This window comes from Adiantum capillus-veneris, chromosome 12 (assembly GCF_014529385.1).
Source record: "Adiantum capillus-veneris isolate H3 chromosome 12, ASM1452938v2, whole genome shotgun sequence".
In the NCBI taxonomy this organism is placed as follows: Eukaryota; Viridiplantae; Streptophyta; class Polypodiopsida; order Polypodiales; family Pteridaceae; genus Adiantum; species Adiantum capillus-veneris.
Genome location: NC_140942.1, coordinates 85664743 through 85678262, shown reverse-complemented (window position 1 = coordinate 85678262; position 13520 = coordinate 85664743).

Below are 13520 nucleotides of genomic sequence, written 5' to 3'. Positions count from 1 at the left end.
AATCTCGACGGCGACTGCCAATAAGCATCTTGCTTCTTGCTTATACCCTTCTCTTGCACAGCATTAATTTTTTCATGCATTGATCGAGTATGCATCAAATAGGGCCATATTAATCGGCCAAGAATTAGCACAAATTTTTCAACCTATGCACGGCACATACTTCGAGGCGATACCTGGTCGTCCGGGAGGACTCCGACTAGGAGGGGGGGAGGCATTATCAAATCCGACTAGGAGGGGGGGAGGCATTATCAAATGCGGAACCAATAGTAGGAAGAGCCAAAAAGGGCATGATTTTCGACTATTTGAAGGGTTGTTGTTTGATTTTGAAACTTTCCGGACTAACCCAAGTACATATGCCCTTATACAACATGTATCTATAGGTACATATGGGGCCAAACGCCAAATCAAGTCCCTATGTGTGTGTATATATATAAGTAGAAATAGTCATTTTTCGGGCAAAATATTGGTAAAATGGAGAAATCTGGCCATAAAAATTGCATGTGAGTGCATATAATGTTTGGCGGTGATGTTTGTGATTTATTATGATTTTTGGGGATTTTTTGGGTTTGATTTGCTATTTTTCTTTTAGTTTTGCTAATTTTCGGCAGAAAAACTTCAAAAATACAAAAAGCAAGTGAAAAACAATCGTAATGAAAAACAAAAAATATGGGGATGATCAGTGACTATATGCCAACCTATGGTATAGTGGGGGTGCAATTATGCGACTGGAGCGGAAAGCGTGTTTTGGCCAGGTTTTGACCGAAATGCCAAATTTCTGGTAAACAAAGCAAATGGATTCCAAAACAAGAAATTTTTGAGTCTAAACCGCATCTCGCAAGAAGTTGGGAGCACATGTCAAATTTCATGGAAAATGGTTCGGGGACCTCCATTATAAGAAATTTTCACCTCATTTTTAGCTCATTTTCACTATTCACATTTGAGAGAGAGCTTCTGCCACCTAGAGCGAGCGGAACTTCTAGCAGCTTCTACGATGCGCATGACTATCCAACGGGCTTCAGACATGAGAGGTAGGCTCACCACCTTGATCTTTTTGCCCATGTTTGCAATTTTGTGGCGAAAACTAGCGTAGGGTTCACACACAAAGCGGGCGGTAGAGACCTACAAGTAGAAGCGGCCACCTAACAACTAACCCAAAGCCAACAAAACTTCATCGGCAGCTTACCCTAGCATAGGAGACCAGTCTTGGATGTCCAAAGGCAGTAGAAAAACCATCGAGAAAAACCCTAATTCCTAGAATCCCGCAAGAGGCCACCAAATGGGAAATCGGCGAAAAGGCGCCCAAATGCTACCAAAATTCTTAGGTAGGATCATCTCGACATGCTCGACAAGTCTTTGTGGCCCACGTGACCAAAAAGTGACCCGAAGCGGCACTAAACTTTAGAAAGGACATCAGACACACAAAGCGTCAAATAGCTCTCGCGGCCAAACCGTATGCCCGTTTGCCACCAAAGTTCACGAGCGGTTTTCCTATACCATCAACAACCAAGTCCTTTGGTGGTAAACCACCACAAATCATTGAAGATATGTAAACGCAACCACGGGTGCTTCTAGAGTGACGAATTGCCAAATGAAGCTCCGGTGAAGCCAAAGTCGACAAAAACCATACGGCAAGGATCCCCAAGGGATCAGGAAGCTATGGAGATCAACATCAAGAAATTTCATCGCCAAAAAGCACTCCAAAATTTAGAAAACGGCTCGGAGGCTCTGAAACCCACACATGGAGTTACTTTCTATCCATTTGATTGTTCTGTTGAAATTAGGCTTAAAAGAGACTCAGGGGGACCAAGGGCAGGCACTAGTGACAAAATCCATGAAAAAAATATCAGGAGACATCCTACACGTAGGATGTCTCAAGGGTTTTTCCGGGCACAGATCCCAACATTTTTCATCACACACATTTTTTGAATGACCGTTACATGTTAGCCACCAAGTTTCATCACATTTGGATCAAAATTAACCTCATACGCATAAAAAATGCAAAGTTAGGGCATAGAGGCAATAATGGGCCATAGACCTACCAAATCTTGTCCAAATCACATGAAACTTGCACAACACATTCACAAGCACATAACCAACCAACCTGTGTGGTCAGAAGCAAAAATTGATGAAATAGACATCCTACACGTAGGATGTCTATTTGACATTTTTGGCCTACAAAGGATATTTATCCATTCCAGATCCAATCACATCATCTTCAAGAGCTCATATACCAATTTTGAAGCCATTATAATCATTTTTGACCCCAACACCTTCAAGATACACTTTTTGAGCCCAGAAAAACACTACACAGGCTCTTATAAGCATCAATTCTTGTCCAAGTCAAAATGCAAGAGCATGGCCATGTTCCATAGGCCAAGGACTATCCACAAAACAAATCCCATGCCATTTTGATGAAATAGCCATCCTACGTGTAGGATGTCTCAAGCATATTTTTGACCTTCTGTGCAAAGAGTGACATCATGGGAGCAAATACCATGGTGCAATGAGCCCATATATCAATTTCAACCCATTTGGACATCACTTGCTACATGTTATGGACTTTCTACCCAATTTGTGACCTAAAGCTTGAATCAGCCCAAAAAATCCACTTTTTTGATGCCCAAATCCATATCCAAGCACATAGCCATGTTCCATAGGCCAAGAACTACCAGCATGTCAAGTATCACTCAATTCTGATGAAAAAGACATCCTACGCGTAGGATGTCTAAATGGAAATTTTTGGCCAGAATTACACTATGAGCACATGCACAGTTTCACAAGTTCCTTTTAAGCTTTATTTTCAATTTTCAAGTCATTTGGATAGATAAAACTCAGTTTCTCATCTAATATGGAAAAATATGCTAACTTCAGACTACTGAGTGCAACAGGATCTATGGCAGCTACAAAGTCACCGGCAAAGAAGAAAAGAATGACCATAAAAGATTACCTAGAAGAGGTTGAGCCCTTCGTCATACTAGAAGGAACTCTAAAGCCAACAAGCACATGGATCCAAGAAGATCTTCTGGAATCCAATGATCTAAAGATTTACCAAGGGGTGCTCAAAGACACCAGTGGAAACGTGATAGAGCTACCAATGTTACCGTGCAAACTTAATGAGTTCGTCAGAAGCAAGATGTCAGAGTATCACGAGCAGATTGATCTCCACAATTACTTTGAAGCGGTGCCGACGGGTATTGACATAAAAAGAGTCTCCGAATTTGTGACAACGATAAAAGAAGATGGAGTGGCCAGAGTAACAGATCTGCAGGGCAAGCCAGGCACTGAGATTCTGATCACGGAAAGAGTGGTGGCAGCTGCACTAGACCTCTCCAACAAGGGGGATAGTGTAACCAAAAGAAGAGACGAAGTAAAGGTGTACATTGAAAAGAAAGCCAACTATACCTTTGAAGATATTGTCAACCCCAAAGTGGAAATCATGATCCAGCTGTACAATCCATATTTCCATATGTGTACAAAGCGGCCACAAAAGTACAGGATGGTGCCTGCATCAATTGCCACAACATTCACCTGGGCAATGCAGAAAAGAAAGCCGAAGATCATCAATTATGCAGCATATGTACATGATAATCTGGTGAAGATGGGCAACAAGAACCCCACATACATCGTGCCGGGTGAGCTAATCATGAAGGTGATTTATGAGGCATTGCACGCCAAGGGAAGATGGCCCGACCCTCCATCACAAAACGACTGACTAAGGCTCAAAGAAGATAAAGAAGACAAGCAACAAAAATCACCAAGGGTGGCAACCCGTTTGAAATGCCGATTGGAAACCGTGCAAGAAGAGCAGCTAGAGTAGAAGAAAGGAAAGAAAAAATATGCCCAAGTGCCAGCAAAAGAAACGAAATCACAGAAAGCTGCACGACTAGAGCGGCTGATGGAAAGCTTCAGGGCAGAAAGAGCCCTCAAAGGAGATTTAGACGAGCTATGGAAGCCGTCTCTAGAAGCAATGTCGGGATCATCCCAAGGGGTGCACAGAGACAGATTTGATGATTACATTAAGACTTTTGAGATTCTTGATGCTACAGCAGAGAATATCCCACATGTGTCCTTTACAGAAGAGGAAGTGGAAAAAGTACGACAGAAACTGCAAGAAGAGCAGGAAGGCCAAGAGAGAGAAAGGAAGGCCAAGGCGGATAGAGATTTCAAGAAAAAGCCGACAAGTCCACCGGCCAACCCCAGCCCACCGCCTTCACCACCTCCTCGTAGTCCCCCACAAGAAGACAAAGAGGAACAAGACAAACCAGAAGAACAAGAAGAGGCCAAGCAAGAGCAAAGCCAGGAGCACGAACCAAAGGAAAAGGCTAAGCCTAAAAGTGAGCAACCAGAGCCAAATGAGTCATATAACACATTTCTAGACCTGCTAGCGGCCGGATACACAAAATAAGAGGCTGCCACAGTTGCATTCGACTTCTCAAGCACGGGGAACAAAGAGCAAATGCAAAGCATACGGATAGTAGAGCTAAAGGAGATGGCCATTGATACAGTGGACCTGCACCCGCCCAACAATGATTGTGATGTGGTGATGACAAAGCTAATCGAGATCAAAGCCCAGTCAATGGCCTCAAAAAGTGAAAGGGCAACTCTCAAAGCCACTGTGGTGTAGATAAAGCTGGAAGTTGACACTTTACAGAAGCAAAGCCAAAGGCAGATAGAAAGAGAAGCAGAGCTGCAAGCCATTTGTGAAAGGGCATTGCAAAGATGCCAGGAAATGGAAAGAGAAAATCGCGTAGCAGCCCAAAGACTGCAAGGAGACAAAGAGGAGTATAGACAACTCAGGAAGTCATTGACAGATGCAGAGAGGGAAAGGGATAACCTAACCCTACAACTTGCTGAGGAGTCCAAGGAAGTAGAGGCCATGAGAAATGCCAAGGAAAAGGCAGAAATAGACCAAGAGGCTAGGCAGGATGAGGTCCTTGAGCTCAACAACCAACTTAAAGTTAAAGATCAAACCATCCAGGGGCTACGAGCATCTCCTGCCAGAGTCAGAGCTAATAGCTCGATTCACACCACTACAGAAAGCCAGATCTATGAAGAACAGATGAAAGAGCTTCAGAAAGAGTTAACTTTAGAGAAAAAGCAAAGGTTGATGATGGCAGAAGGGTCCGTGGTGATGCAAACACGCATGGAAGAAGAGCAAAAGTCAATGCAAGATGAGCTAGAAATTATCAAGAGAAAGCTCGAGGAGGCGGAAAAGGTAAACGCCAAATTAAACGACCTCCTCGTGAACATGGGAGAAGAAGCCGAAGCGGAGAAACAGACGCTCCTAAAGCACATAAAAGAGCTGAGAGGACAGCAAGCAGAAGAGCAAGCAGGCACAGGGCTGGCAGCTTTCGGCCAGATGTCATAATAATCAATATCTAGTTCTCCTAAATGATTTTCTCATATTAAACTGATCATTTAATGTGGGGAAGTGCCAAGGGAGAAAAAGCTAGAATATTGGTTAAGTTAGCAGACCGGCCACAGTAGGGATCCAAAGGAGGGAAAATAGGGATCCAAAGGGGGGGCCATCTGCAAAAGATCCATGTGAAACAACGGGCTAAAAAGACCCTAAGGTTCAGCCCATTAAGACTTCCAAAATGCTAAGGTTCCAAAATTCAAAGGTTGTGTTCAAAGGTCAACCTTAGGGAAAATTGGATGCTTAGTGTGTGCCCAAAAAGTCTTTCTGCATCCCTACATGGGAGGGGGCGAGCCCCAAAGCTAGGGGATGAGAGAGAAAGCCACACACACACACACAGGCTCCCTTTACACAAAGGGAATGAGGGACACATGTCAGCTCCCTAGGCCAGATGCCCACAAGGTATGCCCAATTCCTATTGGAAGACCCTTGAAGTGGACCAATGAGAATTAGGCTAGAGTAAATCTAGTTTAATTAATTTAAAAACATTTAATAAAAGAAACCAATAAGAATTAAGTGCCCTAGAAGACTATTGGGCAGTCTCCCAAGGGGTCCAATGAGCATTCAGGAGCCCTATGGCTTGCCTGATTCCTATTGGCCAGGAGGCAAAGGGGTCCAATGAGAGTTTAGTTTAATTATTTAATTATCTAAAGCTCTCACAAAAGGAGAAAGGGGACACATGTCAGAAGGCTATCACTTATGCTGCTTAATCCCTATTGGCTTGACCTGGGGAGGTCCAATGAGGCAAAAGCCAGACTAACATAGCAGCTAGGGCTCGCCCAAGAGAGAGAGGGGGCTGATTTTTGCTTGGCATTCACTCTCACATTCTCACACTTGACCATGTGTGAAGGGAAAATACTCTATCTCCTCCCAAGCTTTAATGGAGAGCTCATCACCTACTCCAAGCTTGTGAGATAGAAGCTTACATCAACACTCTCTTGGCATGTGGATGCAAATCCAACCAAGAGCCAAGCTTCAATGCATGCTCATCTTCTCTACCAAGCTAATTACTAAGCTAAGCTATGCTAATATGAGTGATTATGTGAGGAGATGTACTTCTTTCTCGTAAGATACTTCTTTTTCCTCTCAATCTACTCTCATACCCTGCTAGCTCTCACCATCTTCGAAGGTGTGTGAGGTCTTGGGTCTGAGAACGGGGATAATTCAAGTTGTGTTTGATTAAGTGTTTTGCTTGGTGTATGAAGCTTCCATCTTCATTGCACTAGCTAGTCTTGAAGGAACACAAAGAATTGTATTGTACAATGTCTCTCTTGATGGGAGAAATCATAATACAAAGCCTTTTGGAGGGGGGACCGGCTCCATGCAAATCCGGTCCTCAACTATTGTCAATAGCTTAATTGCTCTCTCTTTTGAAAGTATTGTCGATGCTATCTAACTAGGTGTTATGCTTTTTGTTGCTCTCTCCACCCAAGCACTCTTGTAATTCTCATTAGGAATCAACTCTAATGAAATGCTCACTATGTTCATGCTAATTTCCGCTACACATAAGATTTTAGGCCATTAAATGTTACATTGGTATCAGAGCTCAAGGTTTCTCTTTTCTTGCTCAAGAAGGGAGGTCCTCAAGCTAGCTACAAATGGTTGGTATTATTAATTTCCTGTGAGTAAGTAGAATAGGGATTTTTCAGCCTTTCAGTGCGCCTGCCTTTGTGCAGTTAACGGGGCATCACCGTCGAGAGCTATGGTCTTAATAGTGGAGTCCTACGGGGCTTGCCTACGGCTTAACCACTATTGAGCTATTAGAAGCTTGACAGGAGCCGGTGTTGTTTTGGTGTCGAAAGACCCTCTCTTCTATTCCTTGCAATTAATGGTATTCGAGCCGCGGGTACAGTAGCTTGAGTGCTTTTTCTAAAGGGGTAAAGAGGAGTAGCAACTAGGGCTTGAAGTGCCAAAGTACACCTAAAAAGTTTACACCTAAAAGTTGTTAGAATGGCTGACAATATTAAAGAGAGTGAAATTAATGTTGATAACTTTGATTTTGCTCATGAGCAAGCTACTAATGATGCTTCAATGCTTGTTAATTATCTTGTTTCTAGGCTTCAACAAGCCATGGGCAATCCATCTCTCCAAAGTGAAGTGCAACGGAAGCTCCGTGCTCACGGGATTCTCCAAGCTCATCACCATGACGAGAGAACACCTAGGAAGCCTCCTTGTGAGACTACCAAAAGAGGTCTCTCTCCGATTCGGGAAGAAGAAGAGAATCCATATGAAGGGCTCAAGAACTTACTTCTTGATGATGCATCTCCTTCCCAAAGGAGAACTCAAGAGCCTCCACCGAAGGAACGAGAAAGAAGCGAGTCTCCCGCCACCTCGGCGGAGATGGCTCCACGAAGACGGCGGGCTAAACGCTCTCCATCACCACCAAAGCGGAGAAGACCATCACACTCTTCTCCACGTCATAATTCAAAGAGGGATGATAAAAAGCAAGAGAAGAAAAAGGCGAGAAAGAGGACATCCTCTTCTCCATCTTCTTCATCCTCTTCCTCTTATGAAAGCTATGGTGAAGACGACAAAGATCAAGACAAGAAAAAGGCGAGAAAGAGGTCACCCTCTTCTCCACCTTCTTCAAATTCTTCATTTTCTGAAGAAAGTGATGGTGCAACTTTTGAACCATCAAAAAGAAGAGGCCATAGAAAATCCTATGCCGCATGGAAGAGGTCGTCCAAGCTGAAGAAATTCAAAGAGGGAGGGAAGAGCATCTCTTTCCTTACCTATGATGGCACCTTCGGTGCTACAGACAAAGTTTTGGCCTTTATCCAGCAATTCGATGCGGCGTTTGGAGATGAGGGCTTCACGGAGTCCTCTAAACTATGCCATGTAGCTATGCACTTTCAAAAGTCCGTCAGACAATGGTGGTCTAGCCTACGAGCCAACGGTGAAGCTCCACGAACATGGAAGGCTTTAAGAGCTTCCATTATGAAGCAGTTTTTGGCCACCGATGCCAAAGACAAAGTACTCACCGAATGGCGAAGCTTAAAGCTCTCTCCCAATGAATCCATCCACAAATATGTAGACAAGTTTTGGGACCTACAACTCAAAGCCACTGTCTTCAAAAAGTTGGATTTTGGAGAGCAAAAGCAACAATTTTGTGCGGGCTTAACCGAAGAAATGGCGGAGTATGTCAACTCCCAAAGGCCACGTACCATATCGGCGGTAATACACCATACTATGGTGGCCTCGCGAATCAATTTCCAAACGGGGGGTAAAAGAAATAATAAGCCCCCGGAAAACAAAAGGTTCCAATGAGCCTAAGGGGAAGGACAATGTCCAAAAGTCTCCTAAGGGCAATTCCAACAAAGCTAAAGAGAAGGGAGTTTACAAAGGAAAGAATAAACTCTCTCCTGAAGAGCTTGAGCGTTATCGTAAAGATAACCGGTGTTTCAAGTGCGGCGAACAAGGGCATGCGTACCGCGCTTGTCCCCAAAAGAACAACCGCCAAGATCCTCCTAGAGCTTCTTTGGTTGAAATCCAAGAGGAGGAGATTCACCAAACTCACCACAAAGGATCTCCTCTATGCCATGCTTGGGGAAAGGTAAGAGAACATGATGCTTTTATTCTCTTTGACCCTGGTTCTACTCACAATTTTATATCTATGGAGTTAGCCACCAAGCTAGGCATACAATCCTACGAGATGGGAGATATCCTACCCGCAGACAGTGCCTTCAAGGGGCAAGAAGCTTCAGTCACTCCCTTAATCGGGAAATTGAGGCTTCATGTCCAAGGCTATGTGGACAAAGAGGACTTCTTTATCTCTCCTCTCAAGCATGAGGATGTAATCCTAGGGGCACCATGGTTTGACCGTTTGGCTGCCCATGTTAAATTTCCTGAAAGGAGAACCTCCTTTAAGTTCAGGGAAAAGGACATGTATATAGATGCTAGGGAGATGGGTAACACCATCCCCATTGTACATACACCAGCTTTCAACAAGTCAATAAAGAGCTCTATTTCCGTGTACATGATTTTTGTTAAAGATTCTCAAAATGAACCTAATGCTTTAGCAAAAGAAAATAAAAGCAACCAAAAGGAATTAGAGTTATCCAATTTTCTCAAGGGGTTTCAAGATGTCTTTATTGACGACATCCCTTCTGAGCTACCTCCTAAACGAGGTAATGACGACCATGCAATTGAACTTCTTCCAGGAAGTTCACCGCCTAACAAACCTCCTTATAGAGTTTCTCAAGCTCAACAAGAGGAGATTATGCGGCAAGTTCATGAGTTAATTGAGAAGGGCATGGTTAGGCCTAGCTCATCTCCATTTTGCTCACCTGTGCTATTAGTGCAAAAGAAAGACGGCACATATCGTATGTGTGTCGACTATAGAGCACTAAATAGGATCACTATCAAGAATAGGTTTCCCGTTCCACGGGTAGAAGACCTATTTGATAAGCTACAAGGATCGACCTACTTCAGTAGGATTGACCTAAAAAGTGGCTATCATCAAATAAGGATAGTTGATCAAGACATTGTAAAGACCGCATTTCGTACTACATTTGGTCTTTACGAATACATTGTCATGCCTTTTGGCTTGACTAATGCACCAGCCACATTTAACCGCTTGATGGAGAAGCTGTTCAGACCTCATCGAACCTTCACTGGAGTGTTCTTTGATGATATTATCATCTACTCTAATTCACTAGAGGAACACAAGCAACACCTCCAGGTAATATTTCAAGTTTTAAGAGAGAGTAAACTTTATGTTAATCGAAAGAAAAGTGAATTTTTCTTGCAAGAGATTCAATATTTAGGTCACATTATCTCTCAAGATGGAATCCAAATGGATCCATCCAAGTTAGAGGTAATAAAAGGATGGCCTAAACCAAGGAATCTTCATGAACTAAGAAGCTCTATAGGTATGTGTGCATACTATAGACGCTTCATAGAAAAGTTCTCACAAATTGCGGGACCATTACATGACCTAACAAAGAAAAATGTTAGGTATACGTGGTCTGCTAAGGAAAACAATGCTTTCGAAAAGCTTAAAGAAAAGCTTATCTCTCAACCTGTGCTTACACTACCGGATCTCTCAAAACCATTTGAGGTCCAATGTGATGCTTGTGGTGATTGCCTTGGGGCTGTTTTGCTCCAAGAAGGGCACGCCATAGGCTATGAGAGTCGAAGGCTCGACCCTGTTGAGCAAGCTTTAGGCATATACGAAAAAGAACTCCTTGCAGTTCTACATGCCTTAGACTCATGGAAGCACTATTTATTGGGGACTCCTTTCATTCTGCGAACGGATCACCAAAGTCTTAAGTACTTCATGACGCAGACCAAGCTCTCCGACAAACAAATGAGGTGGGCAAATTTCCTTTCGCAATTTCATTTTCATATTGCTCACATTGCTGGCAAGCATAATCAAGTAGCCGATGCACTCTCAAGACGACCGAGAGTGAATGCGGTTTCCATAGCAACTCACAATGATCTATCTTCAATGATAGATGAGTATGCTATTGATCCCGATTTTAGAGATGTGATTTCAGCCCTTGCATTAGGGAAGAAAGAAGAACCATTTACTTTACAAGATGGTTATCTTCTCTATGGCAATAGACTATGCGTTACTAACTCACTACGTGAGAAAGTAATGTATGAATCTCATGCTCCCCCATATGCGGGGCATAGAGGGATTCAGTCTACCCTAAAGGGAATTGAAACATATTTCTATTGGCCTACCATGAAAGTAAACATACATGAGTATGTTTCCAAATGTGTGGTATGTCAAAAGACAAAATTTGATAGAGGGAAGCAACTTGGATTGCTTCAACCCTTGCCAATCCCTAATTCACCGTGGGAGAGCATATCCATGGATTTTATCTTTGGATTGCCTAATTCTATCCATGGGAATACGGGAATATGGACGATAGTAGACAGGTTCAGTAAACAAGCTCATTTTATACCTGTCAAAAAGACTATCAAAGCCCATCAAATGGCAACCCTCTTCATTTCACAAATTTTCAAGTACCATGGCTTGCCAATGTCCATAGTGTCGGATAGAGATCCTAGAATGACCAGTAATTTCTGGAAGGGTCTCTTTGAGAATTTAGGAACAAGGCTAAACTTCTCTTCGGCCTATCATCCACAAACTGATGGCCAAAGTGAAATAGCTAACCTAACTATTCTCGATCTACTAAAAGCCTATGTAACGGAAGTAGATCAAAGATCCCAATGGGAGAAGTACTTACCCCTAGTAGAGTATGCTTACAATAACACTGTACATACTTCTACAGGAAAAGCACCTTTTGAGGTAATTGAGGGAAGATCAAAAAGTCCCTTGCTACTTAAGGTACATGGGAAGATCTTCGCTGCAGATGAGTATAGCCGAGACCTACAAGAATCTTTCCAAAAGATTAAGGATGCTATCTCTATCTCACAGCAAAGGCAAAAGGCTGCTGCTGACAAGCACAGAAGAGCCCAAGCCTTTAAAGAAAACGATTGGGTCTTGTTAAAGTTTCCCAAGGCTCGATTAAGGCACACGACGGGCAAGAATCCTACGGGCCACCAAAAGTACTATGCTAAACTAGCAAAAAGGTACTATGGTCCCTTCCAGATTCTTAGGCCAATTAATGAAATGGCCTATCAACTTAAGTTGCCCAATCATTGGCTCATACACAATGCTTTTCATGTGAGCCTCTTAAAGCCTTACAAAGGAGAGCCACCTCAAGAACCAACTATTGAAGACCCACCGGAGATTGAGGACCACGAGGAGGTGCTGCAGCCCGAGTCCATTCTCCGACATGAAGACAAGGTATTAAGAGGCGGTAAGACTATCCGACGATATCTTATTAAGTTTAAGAATTATCCTTTTGAAGATGCTAGATGGATGCAAGGCATACAATTAAAGGATAACCTAAACCTTGTCAATGCTTACAATGCTTCCCAAGAGTAAGCAAATGTACAAAATGTTAAAAATGAACAAAAATTTTTGTCTTATAAGACTCTCTTTTTCTTGATTTGTGCACAAAAATGAAGTAGTATGCATGCTTAGATCAAGTTTGTGGAGACGACGTCTCCCAAACACCAAGTAGAGCTTGTCACTCTACTATGGAAGACTGATAGGACTAATGTGCAGACATGCTTGCGGCAGCCTCAGGCTCTCAAGCGCCAAATGGACTAGTCATCCATTATGGAATGATGTCGTAGGGTAACATAGGGATCCTCTACCCGCTAAGAAAAGGACTCATCCATATGCTTTATCTTCTCTACACCATAGTCGAGGACGACTATGATTTCAAGAGAGAGGTAATGTCATAATAATCAATATCTAATTCTCCTAAATGATTTTCTCATATTAAACTGATCATTTAATGTGGGGAAGTGCCAAGGGAGAAAAAGCTAGAATATTGGTTAAGTTAGCAGACCGGCCACAGTAGGGATCCAAAGGAGGGAAAATAGGGATCCAAAGGGGGGGCCATCTGCAAAAGATCCATGTGAAACAACGGGCTAAAAAGACCCTAAGGTTCAGCCCATTAAGACTTCCAAAATGCTAAGGTTCCAAAATTCAAAGGTTGTGTTCAAAGGTCAACCTTAGGGAAAATTGGATGCTTAGTGTGTGCCCAAAAAGTCTTTCTGCATCCCTACATGGGAGGGGGCGAGCCCCAAAGCTAGGGGATGAGAGAGAAAGCCACACACACACACACAGGCTCCCTTTACACAAAGGGAATGAGGGACACATGTCAGCTCCCTAGGCCAGATGCCCACAAGGTATGCCCAATTCCTATTGGAAGACCCTTGAAGTGGACCAATGAGAATTAGGCTAGAGTAAATCTAGTTTAATTAATTTAAAAACATTTAATAAAAGAAACTAATAAGAATTAAGTGCCCTAGAAGACTATTGGGCAGTCTCCCAAGGGGTCCAATGAGCATTCAGGAGCCCTATGGCTTGCCTGATTCCTATTGGCCAGGAGGCAAAGGGGTCCAATGAGAGTTTAGTTTAATTATTTAATTATCTAAAGCTCTCACAAAAGGAGAAAGGGGACACATGTCAGAAGGCTATCACTTATGCTGCTTAATCCCTATTGGCTTGACCTGGGGAGGTCCAATGAGGCAAAAGCCAGACTAACATAGCAGCTAGGGCTCGCCCAAGAGAGAG